This window comes from Myotis myotis, unplaced genomic scaffold (genome assembly GCF_014108235.1).
Source record: "Myotis myotis isolate mMyoMyo1 unplaced genomic scaffold, mMyoMyo1.p scaffold_m19_p_7, whole genome shotgun sequence".
Taxonomy (NCBI): Eukaryota; Metazoa; Chordata; class Mammalia; order Chiroptera; family Vespertilionidae; genus Myotis; species Myotis myotis.
Window position 1 is genome coordinate 70837516 of NW_023416379.1, and position 21274 is coordinate 70858789.

A 21274-nucleotide genomic window follows, 5' to 3' on the forward strand; every position below is an offset into this window, starting at 1 on the left:
TGGGACACTATGGGCACTGTCATCTTTGTTGCAGAGTGATGATTAATTTGCATATTACCCTTTTATTAGATTAGATAGGCAAGATCATAGTTGATAGGATTATTGCAAGAACCCATAACTACTAGAGATCTAGAACAAGACAACTATATTTATAGTAGTTATTTTCTGCCCCTCCGTTGCCTTTTCATCTTCTACTTACTGTATTTATAATATTTTCAACCTGAAGACTTTCAGAAAAACTTGGTCAAAGTCAAAAGTTTCAGCATAATTTTGCAGAAGTCATACATGTATGATCTGCATTGCCTTTCAATGAGTAAAATAGATGCTGGACTTTAGAGGCCCTGAATAATTCTTCAGGAACTAGAACCTTTCCCTGTTGACAGGCTAGTTGACCAGATGTTCCTGCACACTTTCATACATCCTTTTCTCCTCATTCCAGCTGATGATTTGGGTCCTTCCCCAAAGGCACTGATTCTCCGATTTACAGTGTTGCCCTCTCCATGACAAAGAACATTGCTACTGCCAAGGTTTGCCCACCACTTGGGGCCTCCTTAGCTTATTTCATGTTGAAAACAAGCACCATAAGACACTGGGTATGCATCAGCCTTCCTGTTCACAAACCGGCATCCAGTCATGGGTCACTACTCTTCACAACAAACATTCAGCACATTCCAGCACTCATTTCTGCATTTATCAACATTCCTTCAAATAACCTGGAATTATTAGACATGTTTCTCTTTCAGCTTTCAGGACTGCTTAAGCCTAAAGCATACTCTTGTAGTGCCCCCTCACATCTTTCAGGTCTTTGACTCTAATAGTATACTTGGGCTGCCATAGCAAATTACAACTGAGTGGCTTTAAAAAACAACAGCACAGAAATATATTCTGTCACAGTTTTGGAGGCCATAAACCTAAACCTAAGGTATTAGAAGGGCCACGGTCTCTCCAAAGACATATGAGAGAACAGTTCCAGGTTCTGGAGGCTTCAGGCATCCCTTCACTTGAAGCTAAGCAGCTCAATCCTTGCCTTCATCTTCACATTGCTGACCCCTCTATGTGTCCTTTGATCTTCTCTTCTCTTGCAAGGAAATTTATTCTTGGATTTAAGGCTAACTCCCATCCAGGATGATCTCATCTCAAGATTCTACCTTCATTACATCTGCAAAGGTTCTTTTTCAAAATGAAATTACATTTTCAAGTTCTGGGTGGATATATCTTTTGGTGGCTCACTATTCAACCTACTGCAAGTTCTGTCAACACTCTTTTCTATTATGTCTGCTTCTTCTTAAAGACCTACTGAGTGTTCACATTTAAATATTACCAAGTTGCAGATACTACTTTCCTGAAACAAGTTTTAGTTGTTGTTGAAGTAAGAAATAGTTGTCCGTACTTCATTTGTTTTCTAATGAACAAACAGAAAAGTTCATGTGACATTCTATAGTGTTTGTTTTAGTAGTGATGGGTAGAGGTTAAGGAAGAACATATCTCCCTTCATCTTCCAAGAGCATGTTTTAAAGAGACACTTCTTGGGAAACAGCCCAGGCATGGAATTTTGAAGGCCACTTCCAGTTTGGCCCTCTTCTAGGACTGAAGTGAGCAGTTCACCCTGTGGAAGAAACACAGCAAAGGAAAGTTCATGGAGGGGACCCAGTCCTCACACTGGCAGTGGTCTGCAAGGACTCCAGAGGTTATATGGGACTTAAATGAGTGAATAAATAGGCAATCCAAAACCATTGGTACTTCTTAATACACCCAAGCCCTTATTGTATAAATTCAGTATTTATTTGCAGCAATTTGTCTCTCTCAGAGCTTCTCAGCCTTAGCACTGTTGACATTCCTTGTCAGGCTATCGTGTGCATTGTTGGATGTTTAACATCTTGTACTTACTGGATTCCACTAGCACCGCCCCCCAGATTGTGACAGCCAAACATGTCTCCGGACATTACTAAATGTCCCCTGGAGAACAAAATCACTCCCATTTGAGAATCACTCGTCTTCAGGGGTCCTCAAACTACGGCCCGCGGGCTACATGCGGCCCGCCTAAAACATTTATCCGCCCGTGGGGTGTTTTTGCCGCCACTGCCTGTCCTGCTTAGCAGCCAACTAGTCCGGGGCCCGCAGTGCGCATGTGTGGGATGTCTGAGGGACAGTGAACTGGCCCCCTGTTTAAAAAGTTTGAGGACCTAGCTGAACACTGTTAATATTCACTAGCAAAATGAGATCCTTAAAAAAGGCATATCTATTACTTTAAAGTTTTTGTGAAGCCATCCTTGGAGATTCAGATGTTTTTGAATTAAAAATAGTTTAAAAACATTTGGGATTATACGTAACTTGGCACCATTTTTTGTTCCGTTAAGTGTATCTTTTCGATAAGTGCAACATCTACTTCATCCTTTTTGAGAATTGATAGAATTTTTTTCAACTTTAATAGGGCTATTTAGGCCTTTTATATTCCAGGCCATTAATTTTAATGGTGAAGACGTTGTTATATGGCACTCTCAGGATGCGAAGGTGCATGCTGATAATTCTACTCCTGTGCAGGAAAATATTATTTTCCTTGGTAAAGGCAAGCCATTCCTTTGAATTTAGAAGCATTTAGTTTCCAAGGCTCTGTTACCATTTTATTTAAAGCCCCATTAGCCCCAACATATTGAATAATAGTTCACCATTTGCCCCACATATGATTCATTTAGAGAAGCAGAGAAGCTCATAAAAATATCTGACTGATATTTATAGACCTTCTGTTTTTCTCAAATACAATAGCAAGTGTTTCTAATTACTCTCAGATGAAATAAAAGGGAAACAAGCCTTTTACAAGCAAACAAAAAATAATGGTATGAGACAACTGCTTATTGTTTGTTTCAGATAATATTCTGTCCTCACTTGAATATCACTGCAAAGTTACCTATTAGCAAATCAGCTCTCCTCCATATGGCAAAAGTTGTATTAAAATATTGTGAAATATTATTCAAGAAGCTCATAATTGGATTTAATCTGAACCATTGGCTTTCATCTTTCAGATTCCAAGGAATTCCAGAGTTTGATGAATTCCTAAAGTGAAAGAGTAATCTCAGCAGTTTCAATCTGACAGGATATACACAGTATATATAAATAATTAGTAGACCAAGAAAAAGACTTGGATAAACTTAGTGCTTCCTGGGCCTCTCTCGTTTCCTTATCCAGGGTCAGAATATCAAATTTACTTATTACTTTCTTTCCTATGCCCTTTCTAGGTTTTGTGGGGACTAAAGCTAATATGATTTTGAGAGACCCCATTAAGAAAAATAATAGAATATTACAAATTCTAATGTAGGAATACAGTGATGAAAGAGGCCCTTACACATGAGGAGCCTTGAAATTTAACTTTCGCAGCCACACAGGTCTTGTCATCAGTATTGTGATCCATTTTTTTGTGCTTTCACATCGGAGGACCACCATGAAGTCTGAACTATAATAAACTCAAAGTCTGACTCCCACCTCCAACAGATGTCAGGAAGGGAGAGGACAGGATTGTATACAAAAGAAATAACCTTGTTAAAGCACTCTTTTTTTCATTCTTCTTTGCCAAACTTGGTTTCTGATCAGTAACCCTTTAGCTATCTGATTAGCTAAACCCTGTTTTTGAAAGCTAGAAAGATCATTGCCATAATATTAGCATAACTTTTGGTTTTAAATGTCTCTCTTGCTGTAGAAGGTAGAGGAGAGATTTTGGGGTAGCTGGTGGCCTGGAGGAGGCTTGGTGCTGCTCCATCTTCAAATCTGCCTTTCCTGTAGCTGATAGACATTGCGCTGCAAGTGATCCTTAGAGTGCAGGTCCCAACAACGGGAATCCAGGAGGAGGAGGCAGGACACCAGCACTGAGAGCCTTGAGTTGAAGACTCTGAGGTGAGAAAAGATCTGGACCACAAAGAGCTGGAATCCACTAGGCATTGTGATAGTGTCTTCTTCCTGGTCTCAGAGGCTACAACTGTGTTAAACCTGCAAACAGCTCCGAAGCTCAAAAAAGTCAGTGACACATAGTAGAGAGGGTGAGTGGGTCCTTAGGCAGTGATAATCTGCCTGCTGTGCACAGAATTAGAGTTGGGAACTAGAAATTACAAACAACTTTAATAAAACTAAGGAATGGGATAAGAAGAGGGTAGAAGAGAAGTAAAAATATTTTTTAAAGTCTCATCTTATAGATTTGGGATATGCAGGGGTTGAAAGAAGTAATTTTATTAGAGAGGATGGTATTTTGGTTAGGAAGAGACTTTTCAGATAGCATTATAGAAATATGTGCTTGATTAAAAACTCATGGAAAATTTTAAAAATTGAAATGTAAAATTAAAATACAATTTACAAATTAGCAAGGGAAAAATGTAAATGACTAGCAACCTAATAAAATTAGCAAAAAAAGTGAGAGTTTTAGCAAAGAAATATTATAAAATAAATAATAGAGCACAATGAAAGAAATAAAATTTAAAAATTTAATTCAGTAGACTAAGTATGTATGAACTTAATTCTCTCAGGAGGAGCCAAGCCCAGCTATAAAACTTTTTGGATATTTATAAGAAGTAAATGTTAGAAAGAAAAGTAGGGGCAAGGAAATACCTGGTTGATGTGGAAAATTGAAAGCTGAAAGGGTAAAATCAATACTAAACAAGATGGAATTTAAAGTTAAAACCCCTAAGTAAGTTAGAGAGTGATTCTATGTCATGATAAGTGATGCAGTGTATATTTTTTTAATGTGAGCATCATAGACCTTTAGGCACTAATAAATAAATAGATGAAACAGCCAGATATATACACATAAATCTCTAGATACTCAAGGAAATGTCAATTTCTGACAATATGACAAACTAAACTATTTAATGGAGAAAACTAAAGAAAAAAACAGTTCTTAATCATTTTGATGAATATTAAAGAAATGCACACAAACCAAAAAACTAAATTAACTTGAGGATCCAAAGAGATCAACAACTAAACTGCCTTTCGCCTTGCAAAATGTGCTCAACTTTGTGAACTTCAGTTTCTCAGAATGGCAGGAAATACACATGGAGACAGGAAACAAAGCTCAGGACATATTTTCAGGGTGAAATCAAAAAGCAGATTTCTCCATCTAGAAATAAAGCTGGAATCCCAAGGCTACACCCTCTGTCTAAGGGCAAACTAGAAATCCCACGATACACATACACAAAGACAAACAAAAATGTGTGTGTGTGTGTGAGAGAGAGAGAGAAGAGAGAGAGAGAGAGAGAGAGAGAGAGAGAGAGAGAGAGAGAACAAGGAAAATTGTCTCTTTCAAAAGTTAGCACTGAAGGTAGGGGAGGGTGGGGGTAAGGGGGAGAGATCAACCAAAGGACTTGTATGCATGCATATAAGCCTAACCAATGGACACAGACAATAGGGGGGTGAGAGGGGTGGGGGGAGTGGGGTAATGGGGGTATGAGGACACATATGTAATATCTTAATCAGTAAAGAATTTTTTTAAGAAAAGTTAGCACTGGGTGGAATGAAAAGCAAAATATTTCATCAAAATGTGTAACCATCTGCACACAGTCTTGAGGCAGAATTTTTCTTCCTCAGGAAACCTCAGTATTGCTCTAAAGACTTTCAATTGATGCGTTGAGGACCACCCACATTATTGACGTTGATTTCCTTTACTTAAAGTCAATTGATTGTAGGTGGTAACCACATCTACAAAAAGCCTAGATTAATGTTTGATTAAATTACTGAACACTGTAGCCTAGCAAAGTTAAAGCACGAAACTAACCATCACATACTGCTACAGCAGCCACAGATAATATGTAAACAAATGGATGTGTAGATGCTGCTGTGTTCTAATAAAACTTTATTTAGTTTGGATCTCATATACTTTTTACATGCCACAAATTATAATTCTTATTTTGATTCCCCCCCCCCCCGAATACCTCAAAATGTAAAAATCATTGTTTGCACATTGAAGGTCAGCCAAGTTTGGCCCAGTAGCCATAGTTTGCTGAACCCCTGCTCCAGCACCATGCTTTGCATGTGTTATATGTTTTCATTATGAATATATTCTATTCATTTTAATATATATTTACACACACATACACATATACAAAAAAATTTAAAACTGGTGTTAAGCCCTGACTGGTTTGGCTCAGTGGATAAGAGCGTCAGCCTGCAGACTGAAGGGTCCCAGGTTTGATTCCAGTCAGGGGCATATGTCCAGGTTTCACGCTTGATCCCCAGTGCGGGGGATGCAGGAGGTGGCTGATGGATGATTCTCTCTCATCATTGATGTTTCTGTCTCTCTCTCCCTCTCCCTTCCTCTCTGAAATCAAAAAATATACATATTTTTTAAAAAACTGGTGTTAAGACAGTTACTCTCAAAACAGAGCTTAAATGTAACTCAAGTCATTGCAGTCCCGAGAGTGGGAAAATGTTAAGGGAAATAATAACAATGCAGTTATTGGAGTCTTTTAACAATGTCAAAGATTATTATCATCCTAATACTGTTTCCATGTAATGGTCTCTAAGAAAATAAAAGTGAACAAGAATATCTACCAAGGTCTTTATAGGTCTCTCATTGCATAAAATAATGGTCAAATGATGATGAAATATGTTGGTAAAAGGGAGGTAAAGCATGACTTTACCCTAGTGTATTAATTTCCCCTTTTTATACTAACCAATCCTCAATTTCAGTCCCTGAACACACACACACACACACACACACACACAATTTATTTTGTATTTCACATACTTACTAATGTATTTACAATATGTCAGGCTCTTCACCAGAAAAAGTATACAAAGAATTGATCTAATTGAAGTCATGTGTCTTTAACAGTTCACAGGATTAGGCAAGAAAAAATTGTTAGATATTCATCATATAGCAGCCATTTTAGATAAGTCATCCGATTTAATTCCCAAAACAGCTCAATATAAGGCTGCCCAATGAAAGACAGGACCAATTAAATTTGGATTTCACATGAATAGTGAATCATTTTTAGCATAATATTCCCCTGCAATATTTGAGACATATTTGTACTAAAAAATTGATTGGGGCACACTTATGCTAAAAATTATTTGAAATTCAAACTTTTATTTTTCATTTGCTAAAATTTGTAACTCCACCTCATTGAGATAGAGAAATGACTGTATTTGGTTTATATCAGAGGACAGTGATGCTCAGGGAGAATCGTTTAGTTGGAATCCCCTGCAGATTTTCTCCACGCTAAAATCAAATACGGAGAAAGATTATAAAGGAATGGATGTACCCTGTAGGGGTATTAAGGAGGCAAAAAGGATGACATTAATTTTATCTTTGTGATTTCATATGGTCAGATGTTTGGATGAAGCCTGAAAAATGAGTAAAATATCAATCAATCAAAACAAATTTGAACTACTTAAGTAATTACTAATTTTTCTTACAAAATAATGTCCACTTTTAAAAGATTCTCTGAACTTAGTATTACCATCTTAACTCATTACTCTGTATGTTAATGGAATAGTTCCAATATTACATTGTTATATTCTTTTCAGAATTAGCAAATATTTAAGATTCTAATTCCAATTATTATCAACATAGGAAATTCAAAAAAACTCCAAACCTCTGTATATCATTTATAAAGAAATAAATTCTATATTGAACACAGAGATCAAATAAATTTAATAAGGAATTTTGTCTAGTCACTTTGTCTTATAAGATTTTGTGGTAGATCAAAAGAAGAAAGCCAGATGTCTTTATCATGGAGATAAAAGAATATTTCACATGTGCAATTATTGATGAAACAAGAATATTTGTTGCTTCCTGGTGTTTTATTTCTAGATAAAAAACATAATTATAGCAGACAACTGAATTCTGATTACATGTAATAACATGTGGTTATTTTTAATTTCAATTAGTCTGTTTTGTAGTTAGAAAATATTGTTCATTCCATCAGACTATATAGCGAGACACTAGTATAAACCTCTATTATAACTGATATAAAATTCTTGATTCTTCCTCATTGACCCACTTACTAAATGTTTAAATACAAACCATTTATGTTTGTATTTCAAATGTTTTCCAATAAAAAGACATGAAATCTCACCAGTAACTACAAAGATTTCTCTAGAGTAGTTATAATACAGTTTAATTTTAGCACAGTCGCTTAAGAATTACGTTGTTTTATTTTCTTTATTGCTTTAGGCACTTTCAGCAGATTTTAAAAGGATAAGATTTGAGAAAAGTGATTCTTCACTGTGGGATTCCTAGCTACCACAGATGAGTCAGAAAGTACAAAGTAAGAAAAACAACTATAGAGATGGTAATGGAGAGAAAAAGCACTAAGTACAAATGCACACTTTGATCCAATAAGGTAAAAGTTGATAAAGGAAAGCTCAAATGGGAAGTGGGGGGGGAATGTCTCCATATCTAGACAAACTATAGTCAGGTGGTTGTCCCCAGAGAAATTTTTTTTAATGGTCACAGAAAGATTGTTGAGGCATTTCAGAGGGGAAAATGAGTATTTTCTGCTATCTGACTTGATTACCCATACCAAGGTATCCTTGTAGGAAGTGCGGATGCTACCTGAGCGAGGTGGGAGGAGACAGCTCAGCACTCCCGGTGGAATAGCAGTCAGTTATGATCCATCTTCATGAGAGAGTTTACTCAATTTACTACTCATTTTTAAAATACTTCCTATTTTCCAGGTGCTCGTATTTTTAAAATAGTGAAAGCTGGGGTAGGTGAGTCCTTTTCGCTACTTTGTTTTCTCCCTCTCAGAGAAGCAGAGCTGCTGAGTCACAGAGGGGTGGATGCACTGGTCCCTGTGATCAGCTTTCCTTCTCTAGTTGCTTGTACCCTAGAGAGAAATATGTCAACTCTGTTCCTCTGTACCGGGCATAAGTGATTTTCTAGTCAGTTCTTTGTTTTGTTTTGAATTACTATTTTTGTCAATTACAGTGGACATACATTGTTATATTAGTTTCAGATGTGCAGCCCAGTAATTAGACATTATATAATTTACTAAATGATCATCCTGATAAATCTCCCACCCATCTGCACCATACATAGATAGTAAAATATTCCCTATACTTTACTTTACATTCTGTGACTATTCTGTTCCTATCAATTTCTACTTTTTTTTCAGAGAGAGAGAGAGAGAGAGAGAGAGAGAGAGAGAGAGAGAGAGAGAGAGAGAGAGAGAGAGGTGGGATCTAGCTTTTTATTTTTTATATTTAGTTTTATTTTTCCATCACCATTTATCTGGTGATGTTCTTTTAAGGGTTCCACAAAATACAAAATAAAGTGAAAGAAAGACAAATGGAAACACATCCAAAATTATGAATTAGGTGATAGAAGCTGAATTACATTCTTACTCTGCACGAAAGATTTTAGCATCTGCTTTGCTAACAAATTCATTTAAATGTATTCAGATGCATTCATAATTCTTTCATTTCATTCATATAACACAGAGCTAGAAAGTATCCCCAGATATTGTACTTGCCCCCCTACAATATTTTATTAAACATATATTAATTAGATTGCCTTCAAAAATCACAGTGAGACAAGTTTGGCCCAGTGGCCATAGTTTGCTGACACACACATGCATGAGCATGCACACATGTGCTACACACACACACACACACACACACACACACGAACATCCAGGTTTCCAGCCTCTCGTGGAAAGTCAGAACATCTGTACGCTTGGGTACATACATATTCATACATGGCAGCCCTTGGGAGCCGAATCGCTGCTGCTTCTGTGCAAGGGGCTTGTGTGCTCTGCTTCAGCACAGTACCACACTTACCTTGCCTGGGAAGTATGTGAACTGGCTACCCTGATGGATACTATGGATACCACCTAAAACCAATAGTGCGTGTCGGCCTGGTATCGTGAGAGGACCATTAAATGAGTCTGGGGCAGGCCAGCTCTACCAATTTTTTACCTTTGTCATCAGAAACAAGGAGGTTATAAATATTGACTTTCTAGATATAATAAGAATTAAATAAAATGTGTAATTAAATGAATAACACATCTGGCATATGGTTGCTTTCCAATAGGTAGTTGTTAGGACAAAGATGATGCCAATGATTATTATGAAGGTGGTGATGTGATGTTAACAATAATGTTGCTCAGGCTTTGAGACCACAGTTTTCTCCATAAAAAATTATTTGAATTTGATCACAACAGATTCTTTTAGTACTTAATGTCTCCAACATAGGATATTAAACCTTGATCTTTTTTATTTTAGATTTCTATAAAATAAACCTCTAAGTCTTTGCATTATTTTTAAAGCATGTTCATAAGGAGACACTGGCTTTTCAGTGCCTATGATAAAGCTCAGCTAAAATGAAGTATAATCAATTTGTCATTTACTGGTTGTGAAATAGACACATTAAGAGTCTGCTGTGAAATCCTGAGATTTTTCAGGAGGTTGGCTTGTGACTTAGAGGGGAATTACATCCTATATCATAAAAGTGTAATATGCAAATCAACTGAACGGTGGAACAACTGGTTGGTGGGGAGCAGAGCCGGCGAACAGGCAGTGCTAGGCCAGCCAAGGCACATGCCAGTGGGCAGAGGAAGGGTATGGTGATGGGGGGGAGGGGGCAGCAGCTACCAACGGAGGTGGAGGGGCAATGGGGGCAGTGGAGGGGTGATGTGGGGGGAGGTGGGACCGACTGCTCACTTACCGGCACCATCCCCAGATTGATGCTCATCGCCCCTCATTGAGAGAGGCCAGACTGAGGCTTAGGGAGCAGGCCTAAGCCATCAGTTGGACATCCCCCAAGGGCTCTTGGACTGCGAAAGGGCGCAGGCCTGCTGAGGGAACCCTTCCCCCACCCCAGTGCACAAATGTGTTTAGATGAAACAGGATGGGGAAATAATGTTAAGTGGGAAAGGTATTTTCTTTCTAGTAGAATTATTTTCTGAACATTAATTAAGTAATGTATCAGTGAACAATGATTTCAAAATATATGGGAGTTACAAGCATTTATGAGTAGTCTGAACATGAATGAAAGCTAGCTGGGTTCATATGAATGTTATAGACTTTTAAAAAAGAATTACTCTCGGCGGCATAGCAGCCATCGGCGACCACCTGTGACACCGCCGCCAATTTCCGGAGGAGCTGGGCGCTCGGGTCGCTCGCGGTGCTGGCGCTCGGTCCTCCTCCCTCGGCCTCGTGCGAGTCCCCGGGCGGGAGGACGGGTGCCGAGGAGAAGCCTGACGAGCTCCCATCGAGTGGAAAGGTTAACGCCGGAGTTTGCTGCTTTGAACAACTACTTCAAAAGTGAAACCAAAAAACGGAAGGGACATCACCCAGAACCACAGGAACGCTGGCTGAGTGGAAGTCCTACAACTAGGAGGAAAGAGAAACGCATACGGACACTCAGAGGAGGCGCAGTGCTGAAGTCAAATTCTGAGGTGCGGAGTGCGCGGAGCGGGCTGGCGGCGGAGGGCGCGGTTGGCGTTTTCAATCGGGAGGGAGTCGCAGACTCTGAGCTCCAGATCCGGGCAAGTCTTTAGGGACCCAGACTCAAACGGGAGAAGCGGGACTGTCTGGCTTCGGTCAGAGCGAGTGCAGCTTTCTCTCTGAGCTTTGCAGCGGGTGCTGGGACTCAGAGAGGCAGAGCCCCTGGGGACAGGACTGAGAGCCGCCATAACTGCTCTCTCCGGCCCACCCTGTTGATCCTGTTCTACCCGCCCCGCCCAAGCCCTGCACACAGGCATTTGCCGGATAGCCTCAGGCAAAGGCTAGATTAGCACCTCCCTAGAGGACAGAAGTTCTCTCACTACTGACACAGCTGATTCTCATAGCCACTTGGCCTAGAGGTCAAACCCTCCCTGGAATTAGCTACAACAATCAAGATTTAACTATAAGACTGCAAACAAAGACCACTAGGAGGTGCACCAAGGAAGCATAACAAAATGCGGAGACAAAGAAACAGGACAAAATTGTCAATGGAAGATATAGAGTTCAGAACCACACTTTTAAGGTCTCTTAAGAACTGTCTAGAAGCCGCCGATAAATGTAGTGAGATCCTCAAGAAATCTAATGAGACCCTCGATCTTATATTGGGGAACCAACTAGAAATTAAGCATACACGGACTGAAATAACGAATATTATACAGACTCCCGACAGCAGACCAGAGGAGCGCAAGAATCAAGTCAATGATTTGAAATGCGAGGAAGCAAAAAACACCCAACCGGAAAAGCAAAATGAAAAAAGAATCCAAAAATGCGAGGATAGTGTAAGGAGCCTCTGGGACAGCTTCAAGCGTACCAACATCAGAATTATAGGGGTGCCAGAAGATGAGAGAGACCAAGATATTGAAAACCTATTTAAAGAAATAATGACAGAAAACTTCCCCCACCTGGTGAAAGAAATGGACTTACAGGTCCAAGAAGCGCGGAGAACCCCAAACAAAAGGAATCCAAAGAGGACCACACCAAGACACATCATCATTAAAATGCCAAGAGCAAAAGATAAAGAGAGAATCTTAAAAGCAGCAAGAGAAAGAAACTCAGTTACCTACAAGGGAATACCCATACGACTGTCAGCTGATTTCTCAACAGAAACTTTGCAGGCCAGAAGGGAGTGGCAAGAAATATTCAAAGTGATGAATACCAAGAACCTACAACCAAGATTACTTTATCCAGCAAAGCTATCATTCAGAATTGAAGGTCAGATAAAGAGCTTCACAGATAAGGAAAAGCTAAAGGAGTTCATCACCACCAAACCAGGATTATATGAAATGCTGAAAGGTATCCTTTAAGAAGAGGAAGAGGAAGAAAAAGGTAAAGATACAAATTATGAACAACAAATATGCGTCTATCAACAAGTGAATCTAAGAATCAAGTGAATAAATAATCTGATGAACAGAATGAACTGTTGATTATAATAGAATCAGGGACATAGAAAGGGAATGGACTGACTATTCCTGGGGGGGAAAGGGGTGTGGGAGATGCGGGAAGAGACTGGACAAAAATCGTGCACCTATGGATGAGGACAGTGGGTGGGGAGTGAGGGCGGAGGGTGGGGCGGGAACTGGGAGGAGGGGAGTTATGGGGGGAAAAAAAGAGCAACAAATGTAATAATCTGAACAATAAAGATTTAATTAAAAAAAAAAAAAAAAAACCTCAAAAAAAAAAAAAAAAAAAAAAGAATTACTCTCTTCAATCCTTGGATTTGTGAAATCTGTATAAGAAGCAGGAGGCACATTTTCTATTTTTTACACATTTTCAATGTCTTTTTTTAAATTTAAATAATGTACTTTAATTTCACTTACATTCATTATTATGTTTTCTAATATTCAACTTGTAGTCCATCTTAAGTTTATTCAAAAGAACACCAATCAATGCATTTTCAGCGTCTTTTGATAATTTAGCTACTTCTCTTCAAGTTCTTTTCAAATGCCAACCTCCCCCATACACCCCAAAAATGTAGACGATGCCAGGAGTTCAAAGGCCTTTTTTTGCATAATGGCCACTTTATGCAAAGTGCAGTTCAGAGAAGCCAGAGTGTTAAGTGGCTTTCTGGAAGGCTGGATTTTTTCTTCACTTACAGAAGTGAAGTGAGAGCTTAAAGTGCTAGCTTTCTGCCAACCACAGTGGGAGGTACACTCACTTTCTTTTTCATATATTTTATCCTATTTGAAAATGACAGTTTTTCCACAAAGTAAGAGATTACATTTTTACAGATGAATTTTATGATTAAAATTTGTTTCAGTAGAGGAAACCTGCCATAAAGAAAAAACTCTTAGGAAATCAGACTTTTTTTGAAGGCTGTGAAATTTTGTTATGAATATTGATGACCCGTCACTATTTCAGTCAATTCACATGACATAATTTTACAAAATGAGTTGTAAATGAAACATTGTATTTCCATTTAGTTAAGAAGAAAGGTGTTTTTTCGTAGCACAGTTTTACATTTATACAACAAGAATGTTAGAAACTATGCTGGCCTGTATAATTCAAGAATCTATGTCATGCTTTACAACCAAATTGCTATATTTTTATTGAAAACTCTTTCTTTAGATGGAGAGCAGTAATGAGTGTCCTCAAATTTTTCTTTCTTCACTTATTCATTCCAATGCAAATATTTCTGAACTGACTGCCCGGTGGCATGCCATGTGCTAAGTGCCAGGACTATAGTGGTAACAAAACAGATGAAGTCATGGACCTTACAGAACGTTCGAGTTATATGGACCATGTTGTGATAGAGAAGTGTGCACACACTGCACAGGGCATAGCCTGGCCAAAGGATCAGATCCCTGCCGGAGTACTAGTATGTTCAAGCCAAAGCCTGAAGGATGCATGAGAGGAAGTCAGACAACAGCGAAGGGCACATCGATGTGTAGAGTGGAAGGCAGCCTAGGGAAGTGTGTCCCGTCAGTGGCACAAATGGTATGAAATCTTGGGAGGAGAGAATGTGGAAGCAAGTGAATTCACAATGGCAGGAACTTAAGCGTGAAAAGCTTAAGAGGTCAGTAGCAGCTCAGTGAGGAGTCCTGAGAGTGAGGGGGAAGCTTCTGAGGCGGGTGGAGGTAGCAAGAGCAAGAGAAGGAATTTTCATTTCTTTGCTTATTTTCAGGTGAGAAAATTAACAGCATGTTTGTATGCTGATAGGAACGGTACACTAGAAATGAAAAAAAATAGCAGAGCACGGTAGAGTGATATTAATGAGTGTGTCAGGGCGATGGACTCTAATGGCCTCTGGGTGTTGGCCTTGGGGAGGAGCAGGGACTCTTCATCCACAGCAGCTTGTGGGTGACCCATGGGAATTCTCTTCATAGCTACTGTTTTCTCAATGAAAGAGCAGATGGTGTAATTCTGAGAAAAGATATGGCATGAACTAGCCCTCTGGGACTGTGGGAGTGAAAGGACTGGGAAAGCCTGGGGTGAATGCGGGATTTATTCCATACAATTTCACATAGAAATAAAAATGTTCAAGGTAGTTTCAACAAAATCAGGAAAATGCTATATACCCAAGGTATAACAGATACAATTAGAAACATCTTCAAGACAATCAAATTTGTTACTTTATACTGTACTTCTTCCTGATTTTCCATATTAAAATTAAATTAAGGTATGAATCTTTAATATTCAAGGAAACCTTAAGTCTTTTTCAATCAGTTAGAGAAATAATGGGTGAATGTCACCTGTAAATAAATAGAAATGTCAGATAAAAATTAAACTCTAACATATCAGACGTAATGTCATAGTGTTGTTCAGCTTTTTGAACTAATGGAGAATATTGGTAACAAAAATGGATTGTTTGCAAAAGCTGTTGCCTATTTAGAGGCTAACTTTCTAATCCTTGGAAAAATCTGTCATTTAAAGTAGGTTAAATATTATAAATTTTGCAGAAGTGACAAGTAATTGCTTTTTTAAAATCCCATCTATGGCATTTTAGAGATAAAAGACATCTTTTTTAGTGGGACTGAAATGCTGCCATTTATTCTGTTGGTGGTAATTTTCTGATAATTAAGTAATCTAGGGAAATGTTATGTGTCTCCTCGGGCTCTGGAAATACGACGTAGATCCTGTTTTCAAAGGTGATTCATTTGCATTACTCCACCAGAAATATAATAAAGTAAGCAAAGTTAATAAATATTTATTCTGTGTTTACACATAATAACTGAGATTGCTGTAGTTTCAGAAAACAAAAATAAGAATAAATTTTGACCTTTATTCTCTCCTAGGAGATTTTTATTGGCTTTAGGTAATACATCCAAGCTAAAACTGTTTAAAAAAATGAATCATTGCATAGTGCATCATCTACTTTTATAATATATTAAATAGTAGATTGGGAGAACCTTTACTGAAGGGATTCTTTACTGCAATCTAATGATCCTATATAATAAAAGCCTAATATGCTAAATGTCCGGTTGACTGGTCAGCCATATAACCAACCAAAGTGTAACATGCTTATGATATGCTAAGGCCACTCAACTGCTCACTGTGATGTGCACTGACCACCGGGGGGCAGACAGTAGACAGGTCAATCACTATGATGCGCACTGACCACCAGGGGGCAGATGCTCTGACCCACAGGTTAGCTTGCTACTGGGGTCCACCTGATCAGGACTGTCTAGATGGGCCAGACACACCCTGGAGCCCTCCTGTAGTCCCTCCTGGGCTGGCCAGCAGGGACTGCATCTCTCCCCAGCCCGGATCGTGCATGGGTGGGGACCCTCGGCCTGGCCTGTACCCTCTTGAGTCTGGGACCCCTCAGGGGATGTCAGAGAGCCGGTTTCAGCCCAATCCTGCAGGCCAGGCTGAGGGACCCCACTGGTGCACGAATTCATGCACTGGGTCTCTAGTTAAATAATAAAATTTATTAAAACCAGACTAATACTTTTAATATAAAGTTTTAATATCCAGTGAAGGATATTGTGTGCACCATCATCTTTGATTGTAGTCAATTTAGCATTTTATAATGCATTATTCTGTATTTTGGCAGTATATTCTTTTTCCTCTCTGCTTGTTTTATATGTGATGTCTTGTCTCCTTCAAAAGACTACACGGACTATTAGGACAAGTTTCAATCTTGCAGTCTTTTCTGATCTCTACAATACCCATCTCAATGTTACCTATCCAGTTAATATTTGTTGAGTTCAGTTATTATTAAGATGAGGTTTAAACTTAAGTTTATTGACTCCTTTTTTGTTGGTAATATAATGCTTAGTATTAGAAAATGTAAGGAAAACACTAATACTTTTTATTTTCAGATAATTTTAGTACACAGGAGGATTATGCATGTAAGCAATGTAAGCATTCTTGACAAATTGCCTACAAAGTACAAAATTCTAAGTTATATTGTCAAAATTCTAAGTTATATTGTCATATGAAGGAGGAAGAATCCTTTTAATGTGCCGATTTGAAAGTTTTGAAAAGATATTAATCCAGTTATCTTTCCAGTTTATAGTGTGCTGTTTTAATAGAGCAAGAGTGTTATAATAGTAGAGTCTTTAACTGGTTTCGATCTATCCAAGCCCATGTAACTTCTCTTCAGTACTTTTCTGCCTTTATAGATACAAGATTTGCCTCATTCATTTTTATCTCAAACCCAAATTTGTAGTGTCTTCTTAATACACTGAGTCACTTAAACACAATCTAGAAAAGTGTGTCTTCTGCCCACTTCCTACTTGGTTCATATATTTATCCACTACAGAGCCTCCTCTCTGCGCCATGCTCAATTCACTGTCTGAAATGGGCTAAGTAGACAAAAATCCCTGCCTTCACAAAACCTTTATTCTCTGAATCTGTCCCAGATAACTTAGTAATCAAGTCACAAGCTCCAATACCAACTTTTTCTTAAAACATAGGCCAAAGTGTGTATGAAGCAGAGGAATGAGGGACAGTTCACAGACTTTATGAACTTTGAAAAATGTCTCTCCTTTCATTCATGTAATCATTGATTGAACATTTTTAGCATATCTATTCCAGGCCTTTTACTAGTGCATGACATATGTAAAATATTAGAGTTGTTTAAATGACAATCTTCGATGTCATGGAAAATAGCATATTCATGGTCTTATATCTTAAGTTTCATCACAAAGTTGATATTTTGGTTATTTCTAAAACTCTAGAAGTTACTTTGTCAATTTATACCATGATTTAGAATTGGCATTTTGGATCTTTTTAAAAATGTAATTTCTTGAATTTCATGCTCTGGCAGTTTTACTATAGAATTAGCCCAAGGTAGTTTTATAGTAATAATGGATATCTTATTGAAGAAACCTGCTAGTACTTTACCTTTTGTTATTTTATTTCCTACTCCAGAACTATTGAAAAGCTAGAAACTGTACCCAAGGGAACTAGCTCTCAAGTATAATCTGAAACTATTGGAACATACATTCTTTAGTTTTAAGTAAAATAATATTAATTCCATTCTCTCACTAGAGAAATTAGTGGGCTTATTTTTAAATGATCCAATATATACCTGAGGCTTTAGGTTGATTTTTTATGCCAAGGAGATTCTAAAAGCTGACTGTAAAAAGTTTATTGCCACACCAGGAGCATAATTTTAAATTACAAGGCAAGCAGAAAAGGAAGAAGAAGAAGAAAATAAAGCCAACGTTCTTGCCTAGGAAGGCAAATGTGTACTTGCTAGGAGGCCAAACTTGGTTTATAAATTTAGGTCTCCTGGTAATAATGATTTAATATTATTGTAGGAGCATGAGCAAAGAACAACTAGTGTCAGGAATAAAGGGTCATATATTATTTATTTGACTTTTTTATTATTGGTGCTTTTCTTCCGCAGCGTGTAAAGTGCTTTTTAAATATCCTCCTGGCAATGCTGAAAATTCCTTTGTTTGTTATGTCAGTTCCTTCCTTCAGATGGGGAAAGTGAATGAATAGTATATCATTTGCCAAAGGTCACATTTCTCTGATTCTTACAAAGTGTAAGGGGATGATGTTGAGGCAAGATGCAGCAGTATATCATCCCGCCTCAGTTTCACCTACAGAGTCAACACCTAAACTCCAGCCCTGGTATTTGTCAACCTATAATGTGATTAACTATATCATGAGGGTTTGCAAGTACTTAAGGACCCTAAACAAATGCCAACCGATGTAGAAAATCAAAGAGTCGGGAGTGATTTAGAGACATGATTTGTTATGTAACTAAAACCAAAGAAAAAGCCTGGCAAAGCTGAACTCAAGGATAACTAGAACCAGAACTGGAAACACCATAAAAATGCCCTTTCCTGGAACATCTCTAATTCTGTTGTTAACTGCTGTTCAGTTTCCTTCATCTGGATAGATAGCAGTACAACCGGTAAATTAAATTAGATGGCGTCCTGGTAAGCTATATGGCATCAACATTCACATCAACATAATGACTTTAGCAAAATTTACCAGCTGGAAAATTCATAGTGTTTAACTCTTCTTTCATAGCGTTGGTTTTTATTCCAACATAGGGAATAACAAACCTAGAGAACAATGTTGATTAGCCAAGTTTGGATGACATGCTCACCCCATTGGCCAATGAGTCTGCTGCTAAAATCTACAGGCTGAAAACAATATGGATTTGAGAGTTGTAGGAGAGGGAATATGATAGAAGGGGGGCAAAGTAGTCCCCTAAACTTAGGGGAGTTTGCATCCCAAAGGGAAAAGAGGTATTTCTGGAGAGATAAAACATAGATGATGACTCAAATTATGAAGTGAAACTTCTGACCAATGAAAGGCCTTTTATTGTATCTAAAGCAGCCGTGGGCAAACTACGGCCCCCAGGCCAGATCCGGCCCATTTGAAATGAATAAAACTAAAAAAAAAAAAAAGACTGTACCCTTTTATGTAATGATGTTTACTTTGAATTTATATTAGTTCACACAAACACTCCATCCATGCTTTTGTTCCGGCCCTCCGGTCCAGTTTAAGAACCCATTGTGGCCCTCGAGTCAAAAAGTTTGCCCACCCCTGATCTAAAGTATCAAGTTATGGACAAGAGAGACAATGAAGTGTGGAAAATTAAATAGACTTAGGATGTGTGAGTCATAGTAGATGAAGGCATAGAAGATTCTTACAGCACCTGTCATGGTACTATTTCATAAACATCAGCCTCAATAAACATCATTTGATGAGGATAACCAAAAATTATCTAGGTGATTAGCAGTGCAATCAGCAAACTAAATTAGATGGACTTCCTAGAAAAATGCATCATGCATATTCATACAAAAATAATTAATTCAAGGGATTAATGACATTTCAAAAGGGGAGGCTAATTAGAAGAATAATTTAAAATATAATCTCATTAATGTTGATTGGCTTTACAATTATTTAAAGAACAAGGCTTGAGAAGTAAATGAGAAGTAGTAAGGAAAAGGTATAGGAAAATCAACTAACAAAATAGAAAAAAAATATAGAATATGATATTTTCTTATTTCAAAATATTATCAGCTTTTTTCCTTCAAGTAAGTAGAAATGTTACTTTTTATAATCAATCTACATTCCCAACAACAGTGTTGATTTCACTTACACGAGGCATCTAAAATAGTCAAACTCCTAGAAACAGAAAGTTGGCTGGTGGTTGCCAGGGGCTGGAGGGGAGGGGCAAATGAGGAGTGGTTGGTTGATGAGTACAAAGCTTCAGTTACATAGGATGAATAGACTCTAGGGTTCTATTGAACAACGTTGTGCCTATACTTAACAATACTGTATTGTGCACTTAAATTTTTGTTAAGAAGGTAAATCTAAAGTTAAGTGTTCTTATCACAATAAAAAAAAATAGATGAAGAAAAAACATGATTTAGAAGTGCAGTTACGTGCATTTTTCTGGTGAGATATTCACACCAAAAAGAAGTCAAGAAACATTATTGAAAGAAATGAACATTTATTATGGACATTTGTTGATTATTTTTCCATCTCGTTTCTCAAGACTTATTCTAGTTTTTATTCAAATATCCATCCCTCACCAGTGATCAGGATAGATCCTGATTCACCTAAAGCAATCAGCACCTTCTATTCCCCAGCCAGAAGGAATGGCTCACAGCTAGCATGCGAGGACTCTGACCCTAATCATTGTGAGCCTCAGACCCTGGGATGAGAACACTGGCAAGGTGACAGCCTGGCTGTCTGGACCTGGAGGATGGAGTGTCGTGGGCCAGAAGTGGTCATAGCCTTCTTGCTTCAAGTAGGAAAGCCAGCCCCAGTGAAAAGCCAATTCACAGAGAAAGTGCTGAGAATCAATAAACAAACCCAAGACCTTGATGAAATCTATCTGAAACTCTTTCTATCTATGGAGATTTTTAGTTACCAGAGAAAATAAATTCCTCTTATCACTTGGGCCAATTTGAGTTGGGAATACTGTTATTTTCAGTAAAGAGCGCTGACTGACACCAATGATCATAAATCAAAATTATATGTTCAAAGGACTTCTTTCCTTTTAAAACTTTGCTGTACCTACTTATTTCTCAATGATACTTTAAAAGTAAGTACATTCTAGCTTTAAGTGAGTAAAATGTTTGATTGTTTAGCAATAAAGCACAGATGTAACTATAAATTAAAATGTATCTATGCAATCCTTCAACATACATTTTTTAGAGTGCAATAGGTAGCCTAAAGAACTTGAACACTAGGCCATAAATGACATTATTAACTACAACATTATATGTTGAGTGTCCCAGGCATTGTTCTAAACCAAAAATGTTTTAAGAGGCTAGAGATCCCTACAATATTTAAGATATTTATTGTCTTTGTATTTAATTTATTTATTTAAATTCAGATAAGTCGTCAAGGGCAAAAATTGATATTATTAAAATTATTACTTGGATGGTTTTAACCAATTCAATAACTAAACTAATAGTATCAT

At 37.8% G+C, this 21274-nt stretch overlaps 1 protein-coding gene across 1 annotated transcript in view; it reads left to right on the plus strand.

Moving 5' to 3' along the window:
• The window catches only part of EYS (eyes shut homolog), a 1264258-nt gene that overhangs the window by 907388 nt on the left and 335596 nt on the right, over positions 1 to 21274 (plus strand).